This window comes from Pomacea canaliculata, linkage group LG1 (assembly GCF_003073045.1).
Source record: "Pomacea canaliculata isolate SZHN2017 linkage group LG1, ASM307304v1, whole genome shotgun sequence".
In the NCBI taxonomy this organism is placed as follows: domain Eukaryota; kingdom Metazoa; phylum Mollusca; class Gastropoda; order Architaenioglossa; family Ampullariidae; genus Pomacea; species Pomacea canaliculata.
Genome location: NC_037590.1, coordinates 16917617 through 16945233, shown reverse-complemented (window position 1 = coordinate 16945233; position 27617 = coordinate 16917617). Strand labels below are relative to the sequence as shown.

At 40.6% G+C, this 27617-nt stretch overlaps 1 protein-coding gene across 3 annotated transcripts in view; it reads right to left on the bottom strand.

Moving 5' to 3' along the window:
- LOC112569799 (FMRFamide receptor-like) overlaps positions 1 to 27617 on the bottom strand; it is a 75086-nt gene that overhangs the window by 20156 nt on the left and 27313 nt on the right. Inside the window, exons 1-2 of one of the 3 annotated variants that reach the window (XM_025247738.1) lie at positions 23188 to 23460; positions 22404 to 22495 (exon numbers count right to left, since the gene is read on the bottom strand). The gene's annotated coding sequence lies outside the window, so the exon portion shown is untranslated. Of the gene's footprint in view, positions 1 to 20973; positions 21857 to 22403; positions 22496 to 23187; positions 23461 to 27617 lie in introns of those variants that run through there. The other 2 variants (XM_025247727.1, XM_025247749.1) reach the window with 2 other exon arrangements.

The following is a 27617-nucleotide window of genomic DNA, read 5'->3' as shown; positions in this document are numbered from 1 at the left end:
CTGCGGGCACAGTCACAACAAAAGCAAACCCTAGCAACTCTTTAGGGGATTTCTGTCTGCAGAACCCCTGCAGGGTGGAGGGAGACATCCACACAATAGGCACACACGAACACACACACACACGCGCGCGCACACACACAGAGACACACACACTTGCACCCGTGGCCCGTCAAGACAGAAGCACCCCAGGAACCTAGAATCTATTTTTGTCTGATTCTGCACCCGGTATACCACGGGATCGCTCAGTTGAGAAGGCGTGGACCAGGTGCCAGGGACTAATTATTGACAAGAAATCCCAGTGACTGAAGTATGCAAAATACACAGATGGTGTGGGAAAAAATATTACCAATCGGAAGGTGAAAATGAAGAATAGCTCTCTTTTATTTCACTGTTTGGGTTTTGTTTCGATACCAGAGAGAGTGGAAGACTAGGCGCGGTGTTTTATCCGAAGATTAAACATTTTAAAACCTTTTCTGTTCATGCAGACACACTTAGTCGTGGGGAATAAGTGACCGATTCCTGAATCCTGGGGAAAATAACGACAGGCCGAAAGGGATAGATCGCACTTATGATGTGATGTGGATTTAATATGGAAGCGATATTTTGAATTACGAAATCTAGTAATTATACTGAGCATTAACTTCCCTTCTAATTTGTAACCACACGTGGAACTCAAAACGGTGTATGTGTCGACCATCCTGATCTTCTTCAAACGCAGTTGCTGCTTTCACGAGCTGTTCACTACTTTAACAATTATTCAGCCTCTCCAGATTTGATTCACGGTGAGAAGACTGGGTTACGAACGACCTGCCATCGTCTTTTCAAATGACCAGACTAAAGACTTTTATCTAGCTTCTACGAGTTCGTCACCCAGCGAACTGCTTGTGGAGTTGAATTCTGCATACTTGACAAGGTGGTATTGTGGACATACCTCCGCTTGTGTGTTTTGTTTTGTTTTTTCCTAGTGAACGTTTGTGTCTCTTTATTATTTCCGTTATATTCGCGAAAGTAAAGAAACTTGAGAGTGTGAGAAAGAAATGAGGCGAGAAAGAGAGATTTCACACACACAGAAAGGAAAACATCAGCAGGACCCTAGGGACTGCCCCTAGTACGCCAGCACCACGTCTTCCCCTGTTTAATTGCTCCCCCGGGACGTCAGCGGCATCAGGTATGCATGGCGCAGGGCGGGACAGGCGGACATCATCTTGTTACATTAGCAGCGCCGCTGGGCTGAACGTGTCCTACATATTATCAGCCTCGACACCGAAGTCGGTTTTCTCATCGCCACCATCCATCCATTTCAAAAGCGCCAATCAACAGTGGGACAGCAGTCGAGGTGAACACCGAACAGAAAGAAATCGGCGAAAAGAAATCCATCACCTCGACATCCGAGTGCAGCCACAGGTCACGTGGCGATAAAAATGCTCTCCCACGTACTCGCAGGTCCAGTCACAAACTTTCTGTTTTCGCAGTTTGCAAGATTAGCTACCCAGACTGTACGACTGTGGAATGTCATATTTTTTTTTCTTTAAGAACCATCTTAGTAGTGACTAAATCTTGTGGAATTTTTTGACTATGATTGAAAAATGTTTTTATTTAACCACCATTAAACAAATCTTAGAAACATAGTCATCTTTTGACGATTTGTGTCCTAATAAGAATCATTTTGCTTTTAACTGGCCTAGATACACTACCCATAATCTTTTTATTCTCCATAAAATGTGTGATGGCAGAGATCCATTACAGTGTAGCGATGTCATGACAACAAATCCACTGGATAATCCACCCTTTTTCTGTTGTGTAGGACCATTTTTTTAAAAATTAATCGACTGTGACATCAAAGCAGGATGCTGACATGACACCAGATTTTCACGACTGAGCGAAAGCTGTTGTCTCACCGGGATGTCGGAGTGCAAAGTGCTGCTTCCTGAGTATAAAAGGTGGAAAACCACTGAAGCGTGATGAGTCCTCCATCTGCTGCTCACCAGCAGTCTGGTCCAACGGTTTCCCGAGATAATAGCTCTAGTCACTCAAACAGAAGACAACGGAAGATTAATGAGCCGAAAAGAAAAAAAGGAAAGTAGAGCAATTAATGTAGCTCTTCGTAGTCTGAATGTAGGTTTGCCATTTCTTTCACGTGATCGAATATTCTGGTCGTGAAACTGGTGCAAAACTATCAAACTAGCTGATGGCAAGAGGTCACATCTTGCGATTAAAGCTCACTGTTATTGATAAACCATGCTGACGGGAAAATAGAAAACAATGTAGAGTTAGCAAATAATCGACCAGAATAACGTGATATACAGAACTTTTCAGTTGTCTCCCTTTCTTTGTTTACTTCGTCAATAGTATCATACGTACATTCGTATACATTTAAAATTACTTATTTTAACCAATATTCATGAAAGCATGAGTACTTCTAGGTGAGATCAAATATTGTACTTGGGAAAAAAATCAAACTTTTACCGCTGCTCTAAACAAAGTCCATAAAAAGACAAAACTCAAATGCAACACATGAAACTTGAACTAAAAACAAAAATGAACCAAGAGATTCTTCCATCATGATTTGGATTTTGTTTGGACTCAAGTGAACTTCTACATAGTAAAAATTCAAAACTTCAAACTTCCGAACTTTTCTATTTTCGAAGTAAAAACAACAAATATTCAGAACATTTGGTCTCTACGAATTACACATAGCCCAGCACTTAGTTTTTTAGGGTACATTATGACAAAGTTAAGTTTTTACAAGAAGAAAAGCTTGTAAACTTTGTACAAGTTACTTGGCTAGACAGTAGTAAACTGAGTAAGTTGTCTGATGAAAAATACACGCAAATGAACACAAACTAAAGAGAAAGAAAAACATTCTTACAGATAAGAGATTATGAGACAAAGAGAAATATTCAAGTCAAAAGATGCAGACCTAATCGCGCATAGACACCTTTCCATCTACCACAAACCCCCCTATATATATATAAGCCCAAAAATAAACACAAACAATATTATTTGTTAAAGTTATTATTTTAACATCAAATAAGTACACCTTTATTAAAACACCGAATAAACCTCTATTGTGAGATAGGTACAGCTTGGATATAAATGCTTAATAAAATCCACGCAAAGTTGGAAGCCCTGAGGACTAAGCCATCTCAGGAAAAAAATAACAGGCTACAATAAATGAAATGTTGTTTGGAACAGACCTTTTTGTCCTATTTTGCTTTTGGAGGATCAGTGCACTTATATCACACCAGCGCCATCGGGAAAGAGCAAAATAGCGAACGAGTAGAATAAACACAGTAGCACCGACATCTGTCATCAGTGCGGCTATAAATAGCTTTTGTTCCAGAAACAGTTTTAGCAAGTCTGTTATCAACGAAACCATGAATGTTATTGTTATCCTAGGATTAGGGGATAACTGCCGCTGAATAGTTATTGTCGCTGAATAAAAATGATTTTCATCTCTTTCGTTTGTTTAGTTATTGACTATAGTCTGGATGTCAAAGTTACAGTTGTTTGGTTTGTGTACAAAATACCCAGGAATCACGGCTGGATATGAACACATAAAAAGATCGTGAAAATTATTCCCAGCCTCTCATTATCTGCATAACTAAGTTTTCTATGTACTTATTTGTATTTTATGTATTGTATTAATGGCAACTTCACCTTCAGTTCAACAAACTAGGTTTCAGCACTTGAGGTAAAATGATGTAACAATATTTATATTTGAAGCTATCTTTAAACACTAAGCTAATGCGTTTTTTGTCAATTAAATACATTTTGTGATCTCACACTCATGGTCGTAGATTTGAACCAAACCGGAGGATACAGCAGATAATTATAGATAATTATGAACCCCAGAACGGACAAAAGTAAGGGATTCTAATTAAGGCACATTTCTATTCACTTCACATAACCGCTTCTGGCAGCGGTAGTCGCCAGTATCCAGCAACCAGCGGATCCTACATCAGGACAAACTCCACCCCCTTCTCTACAACGGACAGAGTGAGTAAAAAGAATAGACAGCGACCATATTATAAGATCAAGAAAGGGCATTAACTCTTTTCCTAAAGGGCCGCAATCAGCAGGGCAAGAGTGCAAACCGCTCCATAAACTTCCGGGGAACTGCGCTCGCACAACGTGACCCCGACTTCACGGTACATCTTATCGTCCACCTGTCAACATTTATAATCAGAATGAATAAAACCTATTGGGTAACATCTATTCTGGTTTCAAAAAGAAAAGTATTTGTCTAGTTTATGTACACACCCTTAATACAGCGAATTCCAGCAGCGGTCTGCATAACTTCAAAGATTTCTTCTTTTAATGCTTTGCTGTTGGCGACATTTTGTTGCTGTTGCTTCTGGTGTTGATTGTGCTGTTCGTGGTATTGTTGTGGTAGTGCTAAGCAGTGAAACGCTAATGACAGAAATAATTATATGCGTACTAAAGAATTCGACGTTTTTAATCTTCATAAAACCCAATAAAAATTGGATATGCAATGTTTCTAATTCAGCATTATAATATGTTAATAAAACCAGGAATTTACCCCCGAAGTCTTTTAATTTTTCTTCCCATAATAAAACGAAACCAAACGAGTAAAAACAGATAAACAAACAAAATGCAAAAGAAAATAAAATTACATTAACTCTGGGCTTTAAATGTTTTATCAATACAGTAAATGGGAAAGTGCATAGCCTTTAAAGGAATTCATATAATGAAACGAGGGGAATTAAAAATAAAACGAAATAATTGGGTTCATATTGTGGAGTTAACGATTTTGCTTTTTTCTAATCTTTTCCAAATGCTATAGATATGTACCAGAAATACAGTCAGCCTGGGTTTACATCAAGCAACAACTGCCATTGTTAGTTTTTAGAGCGAAACGAATTTCTATTGTAATCAGAATTCAATGTCGTGTCCGACAACCATCTGGGCAGAATGGGAAGCTTGAAGCAATCTCAGAACTGACCTGAGCTGCGTGAGAAGCTCTCCATGAGCAAGTGGCGCAAGACGTATGTGTCAGGAACGAAATGACTGTCATTAAGGATGATGATGCCATGAGTCGGCCTGTAGAAATTCGTAATTGAATTTCAGCAGGAGATTGTAAGATTTCTGGATAATATCCCTTGTTCTTATGCCTTTTTATTACTGTGGCAGAAACTTACGAAGGCCTTTAGGAAGTTGCCAACAGCCTGATGTTATCACATTTAACTTCCCTGCCCTGAGATGGGGTGAACAACTCTGACACAGGCCGGATGCTCCCGTGAGGTGCACCACCTTCTGTTTCCATATCTCTTTTAGTTTTTTCCCTTGCTATGCATCTCATAGAAAAGATGCTTTCTTAGCAACACTTTATGCAGACAGATATCTTGGACAATCTCAAAATAAACTTCGAATTAATGCCATTCCTCGATTTGACGAGGGGCTAGAGCTGAGACCTTTTTTTGATAATCTTAAACTTTAAACCTTGCACTAATCTTGACCCTGTGAGTACATTTTAAGAGGGTAAAGTATAACATCTTATTGTGCATGAACGCGTTTCCCTACCATTTTGTAACTTCTTTTCTCCATAAAGGTCGGCATAACTGTCTAAGTCGTTTACTGGTACAAGAATATCCAGTTTTCAACTCTAAAACAGTCCAAGGTCTCGCTCATACTTTTTTTTCCCTTGGTCCTCCCTTTCCGAGGTCCAGACGCCTAGCCTACCTCGTTTATAGTTCCATGGTCATGATGAACCTTATCTGGCTTGATCTATTCTCCAAATCAGCAGCACTATATCCGAGACTCCCATAACATAAATTATTAATTACTACAATCCAAATACTTAAATCCACTTTAAGTGTTTTCACTACCAGGTGAATGATTTAACAGAGGTGAACACAAGATCGCTAGAGTTGTGTTTTTTTATATTTTTATATAAATGTTTCTAGTTGTTTCAGTGTGGTTAGAAGTGAATTTTGAATACCTCTTGCTAGAATATTGTTGTTTTAGAAAATCCGCAACTTTACGAAGGCTTTTGTGTCTGGAATTGGAATTTCTACATTGAAACTTTCCTGTTGACTTCAAAAGACATGCAAAGTTGGATTCGTTTTTAGCTCCAATTTTCTTGTGTTGCTGACATCCTCCATTCTCTTTTTTTTCCATGCATCAAATCAGCATCTGGGACCTTGCAGCCACAGAAGTTTTATCGAAACAAATTAGTAAAAATCTGCAACTTTACCAGACTCAGCGGATGTTAGCATTCGGAGCTGCAACTTCCTTGTCATCTGTAAAAGTTCTTCTTCTTTCCGGAGCACTGTGTCGGAGCGATAGCAACTGTAATTCCCATGGCACTGTAATTAAGGTTCTTTCTTCGATGGGATTTGATAGAATTATCAAAAACCTAGCCGAAGTCTTCTAGGCTCATGTAGTATACAGTTAAGCAACTTGAAGTTGAAATCTAGGTTCAATTACTATTATCCCACATCAAACTTAAAAGAGTACATAGCAACAGTGTTTTGTCTTCATACTTTGTCCTTTTTCTGGGCCTTTTTTCCCATTTTTCTTCTTTTTGGCTCTCCTATCTCTTATTCGCTCAACTTGTCTACCATGCAATCAAGCGTAACCGACAAAGGCGAATTACGAGGCACAAACATAAAAAATTCAACAACAGCTAGAGTAAATTCAACAACAGCGAGAATAAAAGTGTTTTTGCCGACACACTTCAAGCAAATGTTTGAGGATCAATAACCAAAACCACTCAGGCAGTGGAAAGAAAGTGCAAGGGAAAATACCACTCCAAGTAAATAAAACAGGTCAAACTGAACGGAAAAGCCAGAAGAAAAGGGTTACAGGTCCCTAAATCCCACAAATTCACGCACACGTTTGCCTCCCTCCATGAATAGTTCATGGCCAGGCAGTGCGACATCCACAACCAAGACAGCAACGCTCCAGTGCAGTCCCAGAGTCTCAGTACAGGTGAACTCATGGCCACCGGAGCTTGGCAAGGGAAAGGGAAGCTTAATTTATTAATATTGGATTACTGTTATTGAGAAGAGCGATACTCTTTCCAACTAGTTTCATTTCTTTTAAAATTCTTGTTCCAGTTTACTTGAGCCATTCAACAAATCCCTGAATATATTACACATCGTTCCGAAATCGTTTCGTTAACCTATTGATGCTTTTGACGATGTTGACGATGCTTTCATCTGTACTGTAAGGAACCTTGTAACCTAAACTGGTTGCTTTGAGTCCAAACAATATAATCCGTTAAAGAGACAGTATTCACGTCTATCACAGAGGTCTGTCGGAAACTTTAAAAAATAACAAAAACCTATAGAATATAAGAATGAACCCAGTGTGATTTTACATAATTTACAAGCGACACTAGAACTTTCTTTTTTTTTTGGTTGCAATTTTTTCTTGCTAATCACCTGTCGTGACAAGAGATGCTTTAAAATGTTCAGCGCTCAGTCACTCATGTGATGCTGCCACTTAGGGCCCAATTTCCCCAAACCCTTACAAATGAAGCATACATTTTTAACGGATTTTTCTCGTGAGCCTACACGTTTTTTAAAGAACTTGAGGAGGAAAAAGAGGAAGTCTGTCCGAAAGAGGAAGAATAGGAAAAACGATTGGTCTTTAAAAGAGTCTACTACAGGGCTCGCCATTCGCAATGTCTGATTACAGTAAACAGTATACGGGGTTGTTCAAGTGCTCTGGAGACTAAAATAAACACGATGTCAACAATCATAAATCCAAGTCTCACGTTAAACAGCAGCATTCATGTTGAACACGACTAGCCACTCAGTGTTGGCCAACGATCTTACCGTTATTTTTGTGCGATACAAGAAAAGCCAAAAATTTTAGCGGGGAATCACTTTGACACTTACGTCGAGTGTAGAGAGTGGCAGTCGGCTATAATACACGGAGGGCAAGGATATCGAGTAGTCGAAACAGGCATGGAAGAAGAAGAAAAAGAAGAAAAGAGAGAAAAGTAGCGTGTGATTTATATATTTATCATCACGCTCACGAAGGAGCATGCTCTCAGCAAGAAACAACCAGGCTGACAAGTAATAAAAGATAAACAAAAAAGACAAAAAGAGGGATCAGGGATAAAGTGTTATAAATCTGCAGAGGAAGACGAGCAGAGGACAAGTCAAGGCACAATTTCTATTGCAAAGTTTACTTTTATTTTTAATGCATCTTTTACTCTCATGTTATGAATTCAATTTTTTTTAAAAACACTCTACCGACGAGCTCTGTAACAATATATATATGTCTGGATTATTTGTTAGGTGTAAAAAATCAGTGCTCACTTCGCTTGAACATCCACGCTCAGCCTTTGTTTATCCTAGGTGGGAGACAGGTGTTGGAAGGGGACACCTCCGATCTAATACCGGTAAAAAGATTTGGGTAAAACTACCCCATGTCCATGAATACAAGGTTTTGGCCGCTATTTCTGGTTAGCCAATCTACCAAACTCGGGTAGGATAACAGGAAGGGCACGAATAAGAGGCCTGGTGTCTGACATATTGTATTACTACAGACTGATGTAATGTCCTGATTGCCCAGAATGATGTTTCTCTTTCTTTCATTCTTTCTCTGTTCTTCTCTCATTTTCCATTTCTGTGCATCATCAAATCTCGTCTAGGGTCCTATGATATCTGAAAATTCTCAAAGGAAAGCCTATAATGAATCGTCACAGGCGCGCAGCTGCAAGTTTGTTTTTGCAAGATTAGCTTCTGGGGAGATACTTGATAACTATGCTGGGGGACTACTTCTTCAGACTCGAGGCAAAGCCATCAGAAAATAACCCCGAGAAAGTAATAAAACGCAGTGCGGTGTACACTTTCAGATTGCCTTGTTTTCGTTTCAGATAAAAATGTCAGCACTTTAGGAAAAGAGCATCTTGCAGAGAGGACATTACATGAACAGTCGCAGTCTTTCTGCTCAGTCTGGTGATGAAGCGAATCCCTCGCCATCACTCTCCACAGCTCGCACACCCATCCCCACACACCCACGCACTCACATTCCTAATGTCTGTAATGAAGAAGCATTTGTACAAAACTATGCATTTTTTCATAGCTTTACCACTAAAGCAGTTAACTTAAAATGTCAACTAAAACATGTGATTGATTACTGCAGAAGGAAAAGAATAATGAGTAGAGGTATAAGCGTCGCACAAAAATGCGAAAGAAAAAAATGACGAGCAACGAAGCTCTCATAGCCCTGTACACACACACACATGGACACTAGCCCGATGTCTCTAGAGTAAAGAAACTCTTCAGTGGTTATGCCTCGTTGTGTTTATCATTCAGAAAATACAATGGTACCTCGGCACTCGAACACAATCTGTTTTGAAAAGCTGGTCGAGAGTGCCGAGTACTTTTTCTCCATAAAAATAATATAAATTTATTTGATTAGTTCCGACACACACCAACATACCTACCTGTTATTATTCATAGTATTATCTAGGAATGCATAGGTAAATAGATTATCACGATGATCGAGCGCCGAGCGAAGAAACAGAATTCTCTCGAAAATATTGGTCGAGGCCCGAAATGTTCGAGCACGGAGCAGTTTGGATGCAAAGTACCGCTGTACCCACCTCCTGCAGCAAGTATCCCTTTCCAACTCTGCTTCTGTTTTCTCAGTCTACAACCGAAAAAAGTCTTGAGGCTGTCAATCCAGACCTTCATGATGATCTGTTTTTCTGTCCGTCTGAACGCGGAAGGATATTCTCGCCCGACTTAATTGTGCCCGAACCTCGAACTCGAACCTAACCTCGTTTCTCTTCCAAGCGTCTTATACATTAGGTAAGAGACTACCTGCTAATCGCAACTCGCAGATTAATCGAATTTAATCTGACCATCATGGGAAAAAACTGCACTTGTTTGTGAAGCGATCACCTACACTAGGTTTGACAGTGGTCTTACGTGAAGCGTAGGTTCTTATCATGAATATTTCGTCCATGTTTGAATCCAGACCAGTCCTCTACATGAAGAGTTAAAGGAGGGAAAAACATAATCGATTTCGATTTTAATGGCTGCGAAAACCCACAAGGAAGAATGAAACTAAATGCCCACAGTCGCGAAAAAAGGTTAATGACTATGGAGGGGAAGGGAATGATCCAAGGAGAGAGAGAGGAAGAAAGAGGGAATAAACGAAAGCTTAATCTGCTCTCCTGTCAAAGCCAAGAAAACAGATGAAAGTTGCCTAAAAACTATTCCACACAATCTACTCACAAAGCAGCCGGAATTGACAGTTGGCTGAAGGTGTGTGTATCCGCTGTGGTGAAGTGGAGGAGGGTAGAGCTATGTCTATCAAAGATAATAAAAAACATAAACAAACTATGGCGATCACTTCTGGAATGTTTCGTCCCAATGACCGTGTCGTCGAGTGCAAAAACTGTGAGGACGAATAAGAGATCTCGAAGCAGCAAGCGCGGCAATGCGATTTCATACACCAGTTCCACAGATGATTGTTTGGGAAAAACTTCAGAGAACTTTAAACTAACTTTCAGGCTTATTTTTTTTCCCCCGTCATCAAAATGTAAATAGCAGATGAGAGATGGAGCGTGAGTTGTTCTTCTTTGTTCACACACACCCACAGCAGTAATAACAGGTACATAAACCGCAAGAAAGGATGGAAGGAAAAGAAAAAAAGTCTCACACTAAGTATGATTAATATATTTCAAGGAAATCTTCGTAAAAATTGTAGTCAATACGTCTTAATATTACACACTTACACATATTCACACAAAAGGTAAAATATTCAAAAACAAATGCGAAATACTGACAACTGTTACCCGCATCGCACGTTGTTTACAGGGTAGTGGTTATCTCCCTTGCACAGCCCGGTTTTCCGCTTGGGGCGCTGCGCTAGGCTGTAGAAATCCGTTACGAACTATCTGCGTTTTACGATCTTGGATTCTACCTGAGACTAGGCATAATGTTTCTTCCAGAGCACGATTTTCTCCCCAGTGCGTTTTTCTGTTTTAAAATAATTCAAAGTAGCTAACTCACGACAAAACACGTGAACCAAACTACTATGGTCCGATGCAAAAGCTAAACATTTTAAACTTGTCCACGTGGGGGAGGTCTCCGAAAAATTGAACACGTGTTTCTTTCACCAGATGATGGCGTGCACACTGATTGATGCACAGCCTCTAACAATAGGGTAGCGTGTTTTCCCGCTAACATTATTTATTATCGCATTAATATCACGACAGCGACAGCAGCTTGGCTCGAACTGTGCCATCGTTCTCTGAACCGCCAATCACAAGGGGACATAATTCCCACCACGCTGTGTGACGTGCACCCTGAGTCGCCTGCCCTTTGTCCATTAACAGGGGAGGTAATACAGCAATCACAAAATTACACTAGGGGCTTCGGCAGCCAACCAGCATCTTTTTTAGAAGTTGCTAAGAGTTTAAAAGACAGACTCAGAGCCACTTGGTAAACACGCAGAAGACGAAGATGTGAAATCGCTCACAAACATTCCATTAATCTTTTGGCAGTTGGTCTCTGACTTCACTAACACCTTGGTTGTGAAAACCTGGGGAAAACAGCTCTGAAAGAAAGAAATGAAAGCCCTCACCCTACCCCAAACAAATGAGGGAAAAAGCATCTGGTCGTGTTCATATAACAAACACAAAAGTCACAGCACGGTCGTCATGAGCGCTGCACTGCGACTGTACACTCAAGGGAGACCACGCAGGTTAATCGAACACAACAGCCCGAACTCTGGCATGTGTTGGGGAACTGGCACTAATTGAATTCTTTTCGAAAAAAAAGACACGAACGGAACTCTGGAAAGTTTCGAACAAGAAGCTTTGTCACTGTAATAGTTACAGATGCAGGCATGTCTTCGAAGGATAAAGTCGGAAGAAGAAGCATTGTTTATCAGTTAATTTCCTGTTTTATTTTCTTATTTTCTTTATAAAACTGCTACCCACGTCTGCCTGATAATGCCCTTCTCCATTAAAAAAAAAAAAAAAAAAAAAAAAGAAAACTAAAGGGTAAGAGTACGACTTTTAAAATAGATGAACACCTTAGAATCCAGGTTACTGGAAATCCTTTTTGTCTTTCTGCAAGAACTGCTGAGGCAGCAACTCAAAAAATAAATAGTTAAATTACAAATATATTGCTCATGGTTTTTTTTTTAATTTTATTATAAAACTCGACAATTTAGAAAAAATAGTTCTCAGAAATTTTTTAAGGCTACAGTATCATTCAAACATGTTTTTACAAGATCGTCTGCAAATAACCCAAGCTGAATGTGAATGCACGCTTAGAAGGATCTGAAGAATAAAATGAAAGATCAGAAAGAACCCTAGTAAAATGTGTTGCAGTTTCGCCCACCTAACTGGCTCTAAAAAATTTACTGAAAGGTCAGAAAGAACCTAAGAAAATTTACTTCCCATAAAGAAACAAAGGTGGACATACAAGGTAGGAGTTAGGTAATAAATGTCTCAGGGAAAGGTGCTTCCAACACAGAAAAAGAAAGGAAAAGGATGATATTGTACTACCTCGAATCTGTGTTAGTAGATAGAATATGATTGACCATGTGTAAGGAACAATCAACAATCAAATTGCCAATCAACAATCATCAATCAAGGATCTTCATCTCTGCCATCCTTATTATCTAAACGGACGCCTTCAAAGCTGTAACTGTTTTCCTTCTCGTCTTCTTACTTTTCTTCTTCGATAGAATAAAACAAGAAAAACAAGTTTATCTAACTCGACACCTTCATAACAAACAAAATTACTATTTTTTTAACCTATTCATTATACAACCCAAATAACGGTTAGCTCTTTTATTTGTTTTTCGTCTATCTTCAAAGAAAAAAGAAGATGGTAATGGAGATGGATTTACAAAAGTACATCAACACCCCGTCAGACGAAACATAAGTAGTTCAGCAGATGCTGACGACCTCTGGTCTAAGCTGTGTGCAGGCAAAATGCGCATGAGCCCTGCCTCGTAGTAATCCACGTGGAAAAGAAATATGGTGAGAAAAGAAAAACTCTAGAGGGATGCTAGCTTTTAAACTTGGAAGATGATTACTGCGACGCCATGAGATTGGACATAGACACTCATTACATCAAAGTCTGGGCCTTTCTGGTGCCTGCTGGAGTCTGTAGGCTTACATATCTATTACAAACGCGGCTATTTACTCAGATGATTGGAAATAGTTCCTTGTGGTTAGCTCAGCCTTTTATTAGGAAAAACTTGACCTTATAGGTATCTCAGACAAGACACTGTCTGGAACAAAAAGTATTCATAGAAAAATTTTTAGGAAAAATGGACAAGGTAAAAATTTTCCAAGCGAAAGAAAGAAAAAAAAAAAAAAGGAAAAAACTCAATTTCAGTAAAAATAAGGGAACATAAGGCTGACATCACAATCGATAACTTTGCCAGGTCAGGTTGTGCAATGTCAGAGAAACAATGAAGGTGATTAAATATTCATTGCGTGCCCACCAGCTTCAGTTCACCATGCTATCGTCCTTTTAGACATCGCCCTCATCGAGACTCTTTATCACGCCTCAGTGGGCTGGAAACAGGTTGAAATACATGGCTGCTGGCTTGATTTATGGCCTGGGCTAAAATATACTCCACGGTGGGCCAGACGTCTGTACCGCACGGTACAGTAACGAGAGGGTTGGCCATCACGAGGGCAATAGAAGATGAGATAAAGGACATGAAACGCATCGGAATGAAAAGAAAATAATAGAAAAGTCAGAAGTGAAGAAGATGATGGCATCTGTTATGATGGTATAAAAAGAAATCAGTATTATTAGGAGTAAAAGATGAAGTTAGGGAAACTAGAAAGAGCCAAACATTCAAGTTGGGAGGTGAGGTTGCGTGCAAGACTCAATGTCATTATCACAGTCGTCGATAAATGTTTCCAGCCACTCACCCTCGACAGTCATGACCAGAAAACCCCATTCCATACTGGACAAAAGGGGAACGTACTAGACGATTTGTGGCGCTATTAACACGTAAGCGAGATCACGTGACATGTGGCAAATGTTTTTCTGTCAGATTACGAGGAAAGATAAGGGAGAGATTGAGAACGGTAGTAGACCGAAAAAGAGAGAGAAAGAAGGTTTTAAACGATGACGGAAAACGAGGGACATGAGAAAGAAGAAATAAGAAGGTAAAAGGATGAGAGAGAGAGAGGTAAAGGAAGATAAAGAAAATAAAAGCCCTTCTTAACAAAGCAAGTATGGTAAATGTGTGACCAAGTTTGGAAAGGTTGAGTGTGAAGACCACAGAAAACCAACGGTTTGAAGCTAGACGCTTTGGACTCTGGGACATTGGTCAGCATGATGAGCTGAGTTCATACTTGTTTGACATTACAATGAGACTTCAGGGAACTTGATATGTTTGATGCTTTGGCAATCTGCTCAGTTAAGAACGACCTTAAAACTCTAAAACAATAAAGCTACGAAAATTTTCCCCTTTCTTTCCCCCATATGTTTTCAAAATATTTATATTTTTACCGTCTATGATGAAAGTTAAGAACCCTGTGCCGGTTTATTGTGCCAATAAAGATTTTACCTGTTTTTTCCCAATAAATAACAAAAAAATCTTTTGGGTCGTGAACCGCAGCGATTGCTAGCTCAATCTGCAAAATCATTCAAGCATCAGCAGATTGGACTCAGCAGATTAAAAACTAACTTGTGAATAATTGATGGCGCAGCAAATGTTGCCATGAACCGACACATTTTCCCGAAATAGAACCGAAGTCTCAAAAGCACGTCTGTTGTGGTCCCCCCTTAAATCCGAACTTTTGATTAACGGCAAAACTTCGCGAATAAAATAAAGTCTCGCGCCGCTCAGATGACGCATTTGTACCTTGATTGCCGCCATGTTTGCCCCAGGTGTATTCCTATCTGACTGTAGAGTTACGTCCCCTGGGGACCTCACTATCGACCAATCCTGACTAAGCTTGGTTGAATAGTGGTGCGATCCAAAAGCAGTGTGAAGATATTTTTCCCCCTCCAGCACTTTGCCGCATTCTTTCTCCATTTTGTTCGTCCGGTTATGCTTCTCTCAACTGTCTGCCCAGGTCGGCTGAAACGCTAAACAAATATGGAGACACAGGTCTCGCTTTAAGATGAAGCAAGGGGCTGAGGTATTCAGGTCCAATGGTGTGACGAGACCTGCTCGGCAGGTTTGGGTACCAAGCCGGACACAGCAGGTGAATGGTCTGGCACAGAGGGGCAAAATGAGCTAGACGAGATGATTGATCTAGCCTCCCAGGCCACGTTGAAGCGAGTTAAATTCATCCTCAGACTAGCTTCCAACCTTCCCTCTTCTTTTCTTTTTGTAGAATTGGACTGAAATATATCTTGGTATTATATTTAACTTTCCTCGACCTTATTAGACTGGAGAGTACTGCTTTAGGATGCTCAGGTTTTTTTAGGTCGAGTTGTTTCCCTTTCTACTTCTCATCCTCCTCATCATCCTCATCATTCTCCTCATCATCTTCTTCCTCTTCTGAACGCTTTTCACTTCTCGTTTTTTCCTCTCTGTCGTTTCCAGCGGTCCGGTGGTACAACCGTTATGCGCCGACTGGCTGTCCTTAGTTCAAATCTCGTCTCGGCAACGCTGTTCTTTTTTTCTGTGTTTTGATGCCACAAAGGACCAGCTGCTATGCCATGGCATAGTAATACAGTCTTAGCTGCTGACGGTGTTAAACACCGATTCCACTCTCCCCTTCCTCACTTTTGTTTGGGTCCAGTATCGTCTTTCCGTGTTTACAGGAAGATGATCTCCAAAGCTAACAGACTCAGGTCTTGGTTGCTGTTCCCTACTTCTCTTACCTAAACCTAAAGGTATACAGTTTTAAGAACATCTCATCATGCGTGCGGGTGTCGCTTGATCTTAATTAAGTCGAAAAACACAACCAGAGAAGCTCTGTCTGGCGGTTTTGCATAATGGGCACAACTAGTCGGTTTGATTATTCCAGGTCGGGTACTTTAGCACGAAGTTGAGGTTTAAAGAGTTTGTCGGTTCGTTAAATACCGGCTGGGTAGGAGATCTTCGTTTGAACTATCGCACAGACAGACGGTTGGTCCCACGTTTAAAGAGCATCAGATGAGCATATAAAAGAGCGCAGGCTGCTTTCCAGCAGCTTTTCCAAATAAGAAATGTTTTATTGTTTTCTCTCCGGGTCTCACTCTCGATGTGAAGATCCAGGTAGCCCCATGCTCTCCCGGTGTAGGGATGTGGGGCTGTTTCTGTCCCATCGAGACGGTTTATGACTTCGTTTCGTTTTGTTTTCTGTGTTTGAGGTAATGGAGTATGACACAGATACCCGCGTACTAACAAGACTGTTAGTGACAGTGCTAGCGCCGTTTGTGATGCCAGTGTCAAAGCAATTCGTTGCCGTCTGTTTTCAAGGCATTTCGTGCGTTCTTCCCATGCTTGTTCTGTAATCATTCCGTTACTTCTCCACTTGTCTGGCTACTTTTTGCCTGCTGTCCTGTTCTTTTCTTTCCTAACCCTGCTCTTCGCCATTGCATGACTGACCGAACGAATGATATGACAATGTTTTTTCACCGACGAATGCGTTTCGACTAGTAAATAAAAACAAATAGGCCTCGTTTTCATTCTTATCTCGTGAATACAATATCGACATGTGCTTGGAATTTTCAAACTGTGAAATTAATATTTTACGGAAGCAAAAGGACAAAATTAATTCCTTGTTACTTTCATGGCTTTCGGCAACAATGTTTGAAATGTCTAGTTAGCAAGTACGTAAAAAGCTGACAATGTTGACTACTATTAGCTTGGAGTCAGAGTTAGATTCCGAAGAGGAAATATAACAAATTTTTACCATGTCCAAGCAAGGCACCAGAGGCAAATTTTTCATTTCCAGCAGAGGGAGACAGTGACCAAAGAAGAAAAAAAATAAATAGGGAACGCTATGAGACTTCAGTGAAGTGAGCTTTTTCTTGGAAGGCAAGTGTTGCGAGCAGCCTTTGAAAGATTAAACATGAATTTTTTCATTGAAAAAGCTTTAAAATGAGCTTTAAAACTTCAATCTGTGATATTGATTAGGGCTTGAAATTCTCAATGACCACAAGAAATTGCTGGTAAGCCTGATTCATAACTTTGTGTCATTGTGTCCCTGCCCAGTGTAAACATTACCCTTCGCAACAATCGATGGAACATTTCAGGGAGGACGGGATTGGTCTCGGCACGCTCTCCAGGGGATGGCGCCGCTGGTGGAGTAGACTCTCCAAGTTGATTGTTTAGAGGAAGTGAAGTTGTAACAAGGTTTCCGTATGTGAATCTTCCAAAAGGGTCATTATAAAAAAACCGGCTAAACGAATCCGTGTGTGGATGCAATGAAGGGCTAAGGTAAGCGAGCCGAACAAGAAGTTAAGGGTTCTTAGGCTGCTTCGCTTCTTTGGGGTTCGCTTTCTATGGGGCGACAAATTTGTCGACAGTCCATTCAACCAGGCTCTTCAAATGGAGGCCGGAAAATCAGACCCAACCAAACCGTCTTCGAAACGACTTCAGGGATATTCTTATTTGAAACCATTGAATGCCAAGTGGAAACATGCAAAGACTACCTGTATGAGCGTCGGTTCCTAGGACGGCAGTCTTGGGGAAGATGCCTAAATTACAGGTCTGGGCAACATTCAATCGAGTACTTTATGCGGTAAAATGGTATTGGACCCGGAAACGGAGAATGATGCTCACGGGGCACATGTGATCAAGGAGAATAGTCCTCATGGGGCACGTGTGGCAAAAGAGAATAATCCTCAGTGGGCACGAGGGGCAACGGAGAATCGCTCTCACGAGGCACGTGTGGTAGTGAAAAACTGGGACACAATGGCTTAAACTCTAAACACTGTTGTAAAGGACCTGATCACTTCTTGGACACTAGGAAACTAATAACACATACAGCAGCTTCTATGGTGCCTGGAGTCAGCCTTTCTTAAAGGATACAAAAAATGATTCCATAATTTGTGGGCAAAGAAAGTGTGTCAGGAGTAAGAAGTAGATATTAGGACGACTACGTACTAGACAAGGCTTCATTATTCCATCGCAAAATTTTGTTATGAGGTACCAGGGGTGATCGGAATTATGAGAACGAAAGGATCAGAAATGGAAACTCAGAGCAGTCAATCAGCGGCCCTCTGCTCCACTGGGGGTGATTAGGAACAAGAAAAAGAACAAGCTGTTTATGTCTTTAAATGTCTCTCGACACCGGGTATCTGACAATGACCAACATAATGCATTTGTCACTGAACACCAACCTAGACAAATAACCACCACCACTCACGTATTTGCAAATGTGATAGAATTGTTAAATGCTCTTCTTGTACATTTCCATAAAAGGATGCTTTTGAAACAAACGAATCAGAGAATCATGTCTTTTTCCCATGTAGTATAATTGGCTGCGAATGTTTAACAATCAATAATTGAGGATAAAACATAAATAATGTGATTAAATATTGGCATTATAAATGTTTCATACATCTAATGTTTTCTTGGCGATGGTGTTAAACTTCGTGAGAGAAGGTGCGCATGAACGCACACAGACGGAGAAACACGCACACACAGTGTCTACGTCACAACCCGGTAATCCGTGATGTGACAGTACGACCACGAGATTTCAGGAGAATTGTATCCGATTGTGTAGCACTTCTTGCTTCCTTTTTCTCAAGTCTGTGCTCTTAAATCAATCCACTTCTTGCCTTTCTTCCGTTTAAAAAAATAAACAAAACAATGGACAAGCGCCGCGGGTAACGTTTTGCATTTCCCGGCACGTCACCATGAGAAATGTCACAACCAGTCAACTAACTGCTTCGTTTCAGCTCCGCGACCTGCTCTGACCTATTGACCTAGACCTCCCAGCTCCCACCTCCGTTCCCACCACTCGTCTTGCTCCCTAGGATGACAGATCAAATTTGTCGAGAAAATGGAGGGTGTTACTAAAAATAAAACAGTGCCTTTGGCAAGTAAGCCATGTCTTTTTTTTCTTGGGACATCCGTTTTATTTTTGTTTTGTTTTTCTTTTAATGACGGAAGTTTTCTAACTTTAAATATGGGCCAATCAAAAAAAAAAAAAAAAAAAAAACCACTTAACTTTTTATATATTTTACCGCTTCAAGAAAGGAAAAGCCAAGTGCATGCTATAATAAAAATGCAAACTAAAAAAATATTTTCACGATTGCTTTAGAACAAGATCGTCGTCGCTCGACCCCTGAGAGCAATCTTACTTCGGTCAAAACAGATTTTGCAATCACTCCACACAGACCCGCCAGCGATGCTCAACGAATTGTTGGACCGTCAACCCGTCAAACCGACAAGTCGACAAACCGACAAACCGACCGACAAACCGACCGACACGCCCTCACTGCGTCGTTGCCAAGTGGAGGCAACTTCACGCTGCAGCCCCGAGGCCTGGAGGAAAACGGTTTTCCGCATCGCGGTTTTGACGGGAGGGCGCCGCGGGCAGGAGGATGCTGTAAAGATAACGACGGCGTTAAAGGAAAGCGTTTTGAAGAAGCAGCAAACTTTCCCACATACTATTAAGGAATCAGAGTTGCTTTGTAGGAAAACCGCCTTAAGAAATGGCGGGAATTGGAGGGAGGTGAAAAAGAAGGAAGAGTGGTTGATCTTGATCCAGGATTCATTTCTGGAACTCCTCGAGAAGCGAGTACTGAATGTTCAGTCTGTCCACGCATGGGATAGTTTGCTCTTACGTCGATCGTGAAGAAAAACATTTGAGTTAAGATCACTAGGGTGTACACGCGTGTATTTTTGTAACTACGCGAACGCTTTCGAACAGGGTGGCATTCTGGGGAGAAAACAGAGACATCCTTCCACTTCCCATGGTTTGTTCCGTTTAAAAGCGCCAAGTTCTACAGAAGACTTTAGAGTTAATCCAAAAGCAATAAGGATTTCAAAGATGTATTGAAGAACGTCAATACCCTTTAGAGGGGGACAGATAAATAAAAAATCCTGAATCTTGAAGAAAAATGGTCGTATGAAATGGAAGAAGTAAGACGCGAAGAAGAATTTCTAACCAAAAGCTCGATTTATTCAGTCTTATGTTTCTATTTTGGATAACAGCTTGTTCTGTATTCCGAACTATCAATAGCAACTGTGAAGTATATTCAGAAATTACATTCTAAATTTTCAATTCACTAACATTTCCTGAATGAGTTTTTGACCTAGTAGGTAAAGGCAAACACACACCTAGACAAGAATCGTCCTAAGTCGTTAAAATCGGTGCTGACTACAGCCAGTCATGTAGCAAGAATCAGACCACTTGACATTTACAAAGTAAGTTAAAAAGAATTTGCAGTAGGCGGACATCCCTTGCGACCGTTATTTGAAGTCAGACCTACTGCTAATAAGTCTTCTCTGGAACTTCTGATACAATGCTTGCGTAATCAGTGTAGGCTCGGCTTTCACAGACCGAGGGGACTGTACACTAAATCCCTCTGTTGCTGAGCTAGTTACAGATTTTAAGTTGTAAATCAAGATACAAGTTTTTTATGGTTCCTTGATAACGGTAACCCCAAAAGCTCAGAGGGTATCCTTGTACTCTCCCTACTCTCTGTGTTTGCAATCAGAGGCCTCAAGAACTCCATTACTTTACGCGAGGCCACAAACAACTCTCTTGTGCAGTGCGCAATAACAAATCTTCATAAAATGTAAAGAATTTTAGTGTAAAATATATGTTTGTTTTTAACAAAAATGTCAAGATAAACGGTGGAAGCTGAAAGAAAATGTCCGTACTTACAACTGGAATTCTACCGATCTGTCACAACGCATGCACAAACAATAACAGACTCTGTTGGTCTCTCGCATCAGCACTGGAATTTGTGGGATCACGTGATCAGAGTTATCACTACTTCAGAAAAGTTAGTGCATTCTACGAATAAATAAGACGAGAAATCTCTTTCTTGTATTTCCTGTATATTGTTAATACCAAGCATCCAAAAATATTGGTATGCTTACCCGAGATATCTGCAACGCACCCGACAGAGCTTCTGAGGCTGGTCCTCGGACATCTGACAGATGGCTTGTCCTTTCACGTCCACATCCACGCGCTCCTTTGGAAGCTGTGCTACCTCAACGACCAACGGTTTTTGCGTGTGTCCAATGCCTACGTCACATGACAGCAGTGGGAGCACCTCGACTTCCTCCTTTTAAGTCATTGGCTAAAAGCGGACTTCAATGGGACGAGAAATCGTTGGAGGTTGTTAAGTGGAAAGCCCTGCTATGCGTGATGATTCCGTTGACAAGTTGTTGTCTGTTTGCATCTTTCATCTGCCTCCCACGCCAGCAGGTGCTCTCAGCCTTGTAGGAGAATTTTTATTTTTTGAAACAAACCAAATTCCTTCTCCGCACTACTGGGGATCTTTAAATCATTATTGTTTATTTTGCGCCACGCGTATGGGAGAAAAAAAATTATGATCATGCTAAGCGATATATAGCTCAGAGCTCCCAAAGAACGCATAAACAGGGTTCCAACATGGCGTTGTTGTGCACCTTGAAGATGAAATCGAACTTCAGTGCACGGTTCGTGATCAAAACGAACCGTTATAACTATAATCATCGACCTCGCAGTCAGGCGTTTTAACATGGCGGTGTCATCTGTTGACAGTCCCGGTCTGACAGTGTTTTCCGAGGAAACAGACTCTCTGAAAGCCCAGGTTTGTCAGCGACAAGGACGATTGCTGCACGCTTGATTACACCGGATGTGTTCAAGCCCACAAAAAAGTGAGAAGTATGAACGCGTCTTTTCCGGCCGTTTGACGATGATCAAAGACTAATACATCTTCTCTTGTCCTTTTGTTGTCACCATCCCACCACCCGTCCTCATCACCAACGTCTCTCTAATTGAGTCAGCAACTGCGCACGTGTCACTTTTTTGTCGCTTGCACTCGAGTGACGTCACGTAACGCCACGGCTCGCTGACGACGACCTTGCTAACATGGCCGTGGGCATTGGTAAACAGCAATTCCTCCGTTGACGTGGGAGGAAGAGATCTCCCCAAGTTGACAGACGTTTAATTTTCCATGAAAATGGCGTGACGTTGACGGGGCTGACAACACCACGTGATGCGGGAGGGTTTCTAGGGAGGGAGGTAGGCTGGGGATACCACATCTGTAGGAGTTAAACATTGAGGGAGGAAACACATAAAACGGACCCTGCGATGATGCAAACGACATACACAGGTCGTCGATCAGATTTCCAATGAGGTCGTATATGTCATGCAGGCCTTATAAGTCATAAAAGTTTTTTTAAAAATGATAAAATATAGAAGTGTTTTGAATGTTTAAACGTGATCATTAAAATAATAAATCTTGTGTGTGTGTGTGTGCGCGCGCGCGCGTGGGCGTACGTGTGTTTACTTTTGGTTTGTAGTAGATGTACATACTCACATTAAAATGATCTTTTGGTGATCAAAGCGTCACTTCAAGGATATCTACCCAGGCGATCATTTTCACCTCGTAGGCAGTATCTTAGATGCAATCTGTTAAAAACAATCACAAGCGTATAAATAATTCAGGAAAGAACACAGATAATGACAGATGATGACAAGATGGTGAGGGTACCATCTGGCGAGCATTAGTGCATCGAGTTCATGAACAAGGTGAAAATAAAATGAGTACGATTCATAAAGACAAAAGGGGAAGTAAACAAAGAACAAAATGTCTCAAGACACATAATACAGATTAACACTTATAATGCATGTTCAAACATAATACTTATTCATTAGTACAAGCTATTTACTATATTATAATACATTTGCAGAAAACCGAGTTAATTATGTTGGAACGAATGTTGTTGTGATCCTGTGATATCTACCAACACCACAAACAACTGCTGGTGATGGGATGGACTAGATTCCTGGTGTTTACTGAAGCCGGTCTACGGTGTCAGTTCAGCTCTGGAGCCAGGTGTCACGTACAGAGATAAATTTCTGTGCGCCGGAGTGAGATATGAACCCACAACTCCCGATCGTGTTGACACAAACCCTTCACCGTTGAGCTATCGGGGCACCCGAAAGTAAAGTTATATAACTGCGGTGTCTAGACACGAATTTCTCAAAAACACTTTAGAGAAGCGAGAAAGGAAACTACAACTTAGACAGCAAACATATGAAGATCTGGTATTCAGAAGTAATTCGACACTAGACTTCAATAGTTGCTATGATTTAGTTACCACGCCAGGAAACAGGGAATGCCGACTTCTTCACATCAGCGCGATCAAATTCCCCGAGGTACACACAGGCGATGTCAAGAAGATGATTTGTAGACTTGCATCCCCGGACAGGTATGTAATAAGCGGCTACATGTACAGCAAATCCTCAGGAAAACAGACAACATGATGTGGGGAGCAGGTAGCGTCTACGTGTACAGTCCTCGTGCCACGTGCTGCACGTGCAGTGAAGCCGCTGTTGTCGGGTGTTCGTCCCTTGATGGCAGCCATCAACACACCCACAGAAGTCACGAATTGCATACAAGAAGTGGACTCACAGAAGGAAGCTATGTAGGAAAGGACCTCGGTATTCCACTCTATCGATACCTGTGGGAGTGGTTAACGATCTTACAATCAATAGATATGCAGATCGATGGACACATAAACAACTCAGACTTTGCTATTAATGACTGTTCTGTTGTAGATAATAAGTACTAACGTTGGAGTCAGTATCTAGCAGCGTACTTATAACTATTGTTTGGTTCATCCTGTTATCTTATCGGTTGGCCCTTTCCAAACACCCTTCTCCCATAAATTACAGTACCCTTCCCTTCCCTCACCCTTCTGCCGTAGTCTGCCAATGAATACCTTTAGTTAATATTGTTCTACTTCCCACCAGTACAGAAATATGTAGTTTTATATCTAATGGAATGTCAGCTGCACAGACTAAATTAGACGATTCAATTAACATCAAGAATTCCACGGAATTTTACAATAATCGAGGTAGACATCGGGACAAAAAGCTTGGTTGTGTGCTGGTGCTGATTAGGGAGTTGCATGAAACTTTATGATGACAGGTTCTGTGGAAATTCACTGTTTCGTAGATTTTAATCAATGTAGTAATTTTTTTTCACGTTGAAAAGAAGGATAAACAGACGGCTGTAATATGAACTTAAAAATAAACAGTGGAATAATAGTTGACAGGCTAGCTTTAATCAATCTCTAGACAAAAATAGTGGAGCAAAAATCTTGATTAATTATAAAACCCATAAGCTAGAATTACAAAACTTAACCCTGAAACCCAGAGAGAGCACAAATAAAGCTCCTCTTCCTATTTTCAAACAAATATTCGTCTTCGCATACCTCGGGTCAACTCAATTTGCAAAAAGACGACAAACTCCACTTCTGCCAAAGTTATTCGCTTACACAAATTAAAGGTAGAAAATCGAAAACTTGTAAACAATGTAAAAGACGGGACACGAAAATATTCTTGGAAATGTTTAGGTGATAAATTGTTAAACGTGTCTGTTAATTTGTTGAACACTATTCTACAATGTTCTTGAGACCAACACTTAGGTGACATCATTCCACTGCGGAAAAAAAGGAAACAAGCAGGTGAGCAACAAACTGGTTTTAGATAATATAGTTGCTTTTTTATACCCTGTTGATATTATTTATTTGGAAAACGAAATTATTATCATATTTTGTGTGAGTGTGCGTGTGTTTCTGGACCTATTTGCTCTGTTTTCGAGCGGGTTATCAAGCTTTTTGCTTTCCTTGCAATGAGTAGGTCTGTAGATATACAAGGGTTACTGTGATGAGTCGGAATCACAGGCCCCTACAGTCTCAGGGAAAGTGGGGGCAGACCCTGTGCCACTTCTCTAGCACCAAGCTGGCAAACAAGTGAACGAATGATGTCTTCCGACAGTTGAGGTTGATACTGAGGGTTTCTCAGCGATGAGGGGATTCAGTACTCCCACACTCTATTATTTTTTTTTTCCCTTTTTTTTCCTTTTATATTCATTCATCCATCTTTCAATGCAAGAAAAATGACTAAAATAGCTCAGGAGAGTGAATATTGCCACCTCTCTACCCATTCATTTCTTGATTATTTTTACTGATTTTTAAAATTTATTAGTTTATTGATTACTGTGTGTCTGTCAGACCTAGTTGTGCATGACACGCTTTGATGTCAGCTTCTCATCTCGAGAGGTACCTCGGGTATAAGTGCTCCAGGAGTGGCGCCTGCTGAGAAAAGTCAAAGTTCAAGGAACGAGTAATTGAAAAAGATTGCCACTTGAGATTGATTCAAATGATATTTACCCACCTCTCCCACCAAATAGAAAACAGATTGTTCATCTGCATTCCACTAAGGAGACAGTAAAATATTTTGTAAAAAGAGTTTACACGAATAAAAGTACTGAAATCTGATTATAAGAGGAAGTGTTGGAAGGGTTAGTTAAACTCAAAAGAAGGAAGAAATAGAACCAAGAGAAAAAAGTGTGAAAAAAGCAGAGGAATCTAAGGTAGGAAGACAACGGACAATCAAAATAGGAAATGGGAAAGCAAGAAAATATAAATGGACAAAAGACCCTGGCAACAGAGTTAGCGTCCGTGAATCAAGGAAAGCGTCTTTGACAGGAGTAGCATCCGAAGGATGAGCTAGGAAGAAAAACTCCAGGGGCAGACAAGAGAAAAGGAAGAAGAGGAGGAGCAAACAATTGAAGACAAAGATGAAGAAGAAGATGAAGACGGAGGTGAGGACACAAACAGTGCATTAGGTAGTTAGCCCTCAAACACCCGAGAAAGAATAATGACTAACATTCTTGAATGTTTACCTTCAAAATCACACAAATCTGTATTATGAATGCAAGTGTGTTCAAGACGTAGCCACGAGATTTGTTTCCCCTTGAGCTCTCTATACACGTGTTAGTCACGTGTGCAGTTTTCAACAATGTCCTTAACAGTCAACATCTGAGATCCCTTCGATGAAATATTGGCCTAACCCTATTTGCTCGACCAGCATTTCTTTGTCCTCTGGCCAGACTAAGGCTTCTTTCTCCTCATTTACTGGTTTTTTTTTTGGTTTCGTTAGTTTTTTTAAACAATATATATTTAAGGGCTCGGAGTCTGTAAACACCTGATGACGCCAGTAATGACAAGTGAAAGACTTCGACAAAGGTTTGAATTTGACAGAGAAGTGCAGACACTCTTTCACGCACGCGCACACGCACGCAAGCTAACTTTACGTCCACATCCTCATATTTCTCTCTTACAAGGAGAGTGGAGGACAGAGAGAAAGAACAGGACGAGAAAGAGTATGCCTACAGAATTGTGCAATCCTCTGCTTGCGTGTACACACATCAGTATGACTAGAAGCATCATGGCATTTTCTCACAAAATAAAATAAAGTGAAACTCGTGTTAAGTTGATCCATGTTAACAGAAAAACTCCTCATCCTAATAACATTTTTATTTGTTGTGCAGATTAATATGATAATAAATAAACTACATTTCGTGACAGTTGATTTAATTTTCATTTTTAAGCAACAAAAACGTGTCTGTAACAGACTCCTCTTTGTTGAGCAATATGACACGAAACAGGGAGAAGAAAAAAAAAAGGTGTTCTCACGCGAATAACTACATCAAATAAGAGACAACTCTAGAATAGGAGAAAGAAAAACAGGACGAAGAAGGCCGACATTTCCGAAAGGCGTAATGTTATGGCGCAATAAGTTAGCCGTTGCTCAGGAAGACAGTTAAGAAGGAAAACAAAGTAGCCCCCGACTCTACCTTGGAGATGACGTGGGTCGCTGTTTATGGAGCCCCATCCAGAAGCCAGAACTATAAACAACGAATTTTGATTAATCGATAAATATGTCAACAGCGCAGCCCACATGCCCTCCGGTAGAATCTTCCCTCGTTCCTCCCCAATAACCCTTTTCACCTTCCTGGAGCAATAAAGAAAGTTAGCGTATCCGTGAGAGATGTTTACTTTAACAGATTTTTATAAGTTGTTACAGCGAGTGTTTCTCTGGTCTGTTTATATTTGTTTGCCTGTATTTATTATGCATTCAACGTAAGGTAGGAAACTCCAGAAGTTATTATTGTATTAAGTCCATATGGACATACAATATTTATATGGATTTCGAACAGGATGCATTTTTCTATTTAGGTTTTATTTTTTATAAATTTTGTATTCTGTTGTCAGCTTTAATCCAATTAAAGTTTTAGTGTTTGTTATTGTTTCGTTTGCATCTGTGTGTATGCGCATTTGTATGTGGAAATGTGTGCAGGGCAAAGTTCTTTACCACAGTCATAAAAGGTTAGCAATCATCGTCAGTTGGGCGCTAGCATGTCCTGTTCAAAGTGCGGTGAAGCATGAGAAGATGCTGACAGATAATCTGATGCAGTCATATCCAGGTGCTGCACGGACGTCACATGACGTGCAGCAGCGGCTCCCGTACAGCACGCTGCGTGCAGACCTCACCGCCACATGCACTCTGTCAATCACACTGACTCCCTTCAACCTCCCTTGGCCACACGTTGTTGATGTGTTTTGACAGGAGAGATGGGTGTAGTGAAGTATCATAAGCAGGATTTTCTCCCACTAAACAATATAAACAACAGTTACAAAACACATTCAGCACTCAAGGCCATTAGCACTGCTAATAT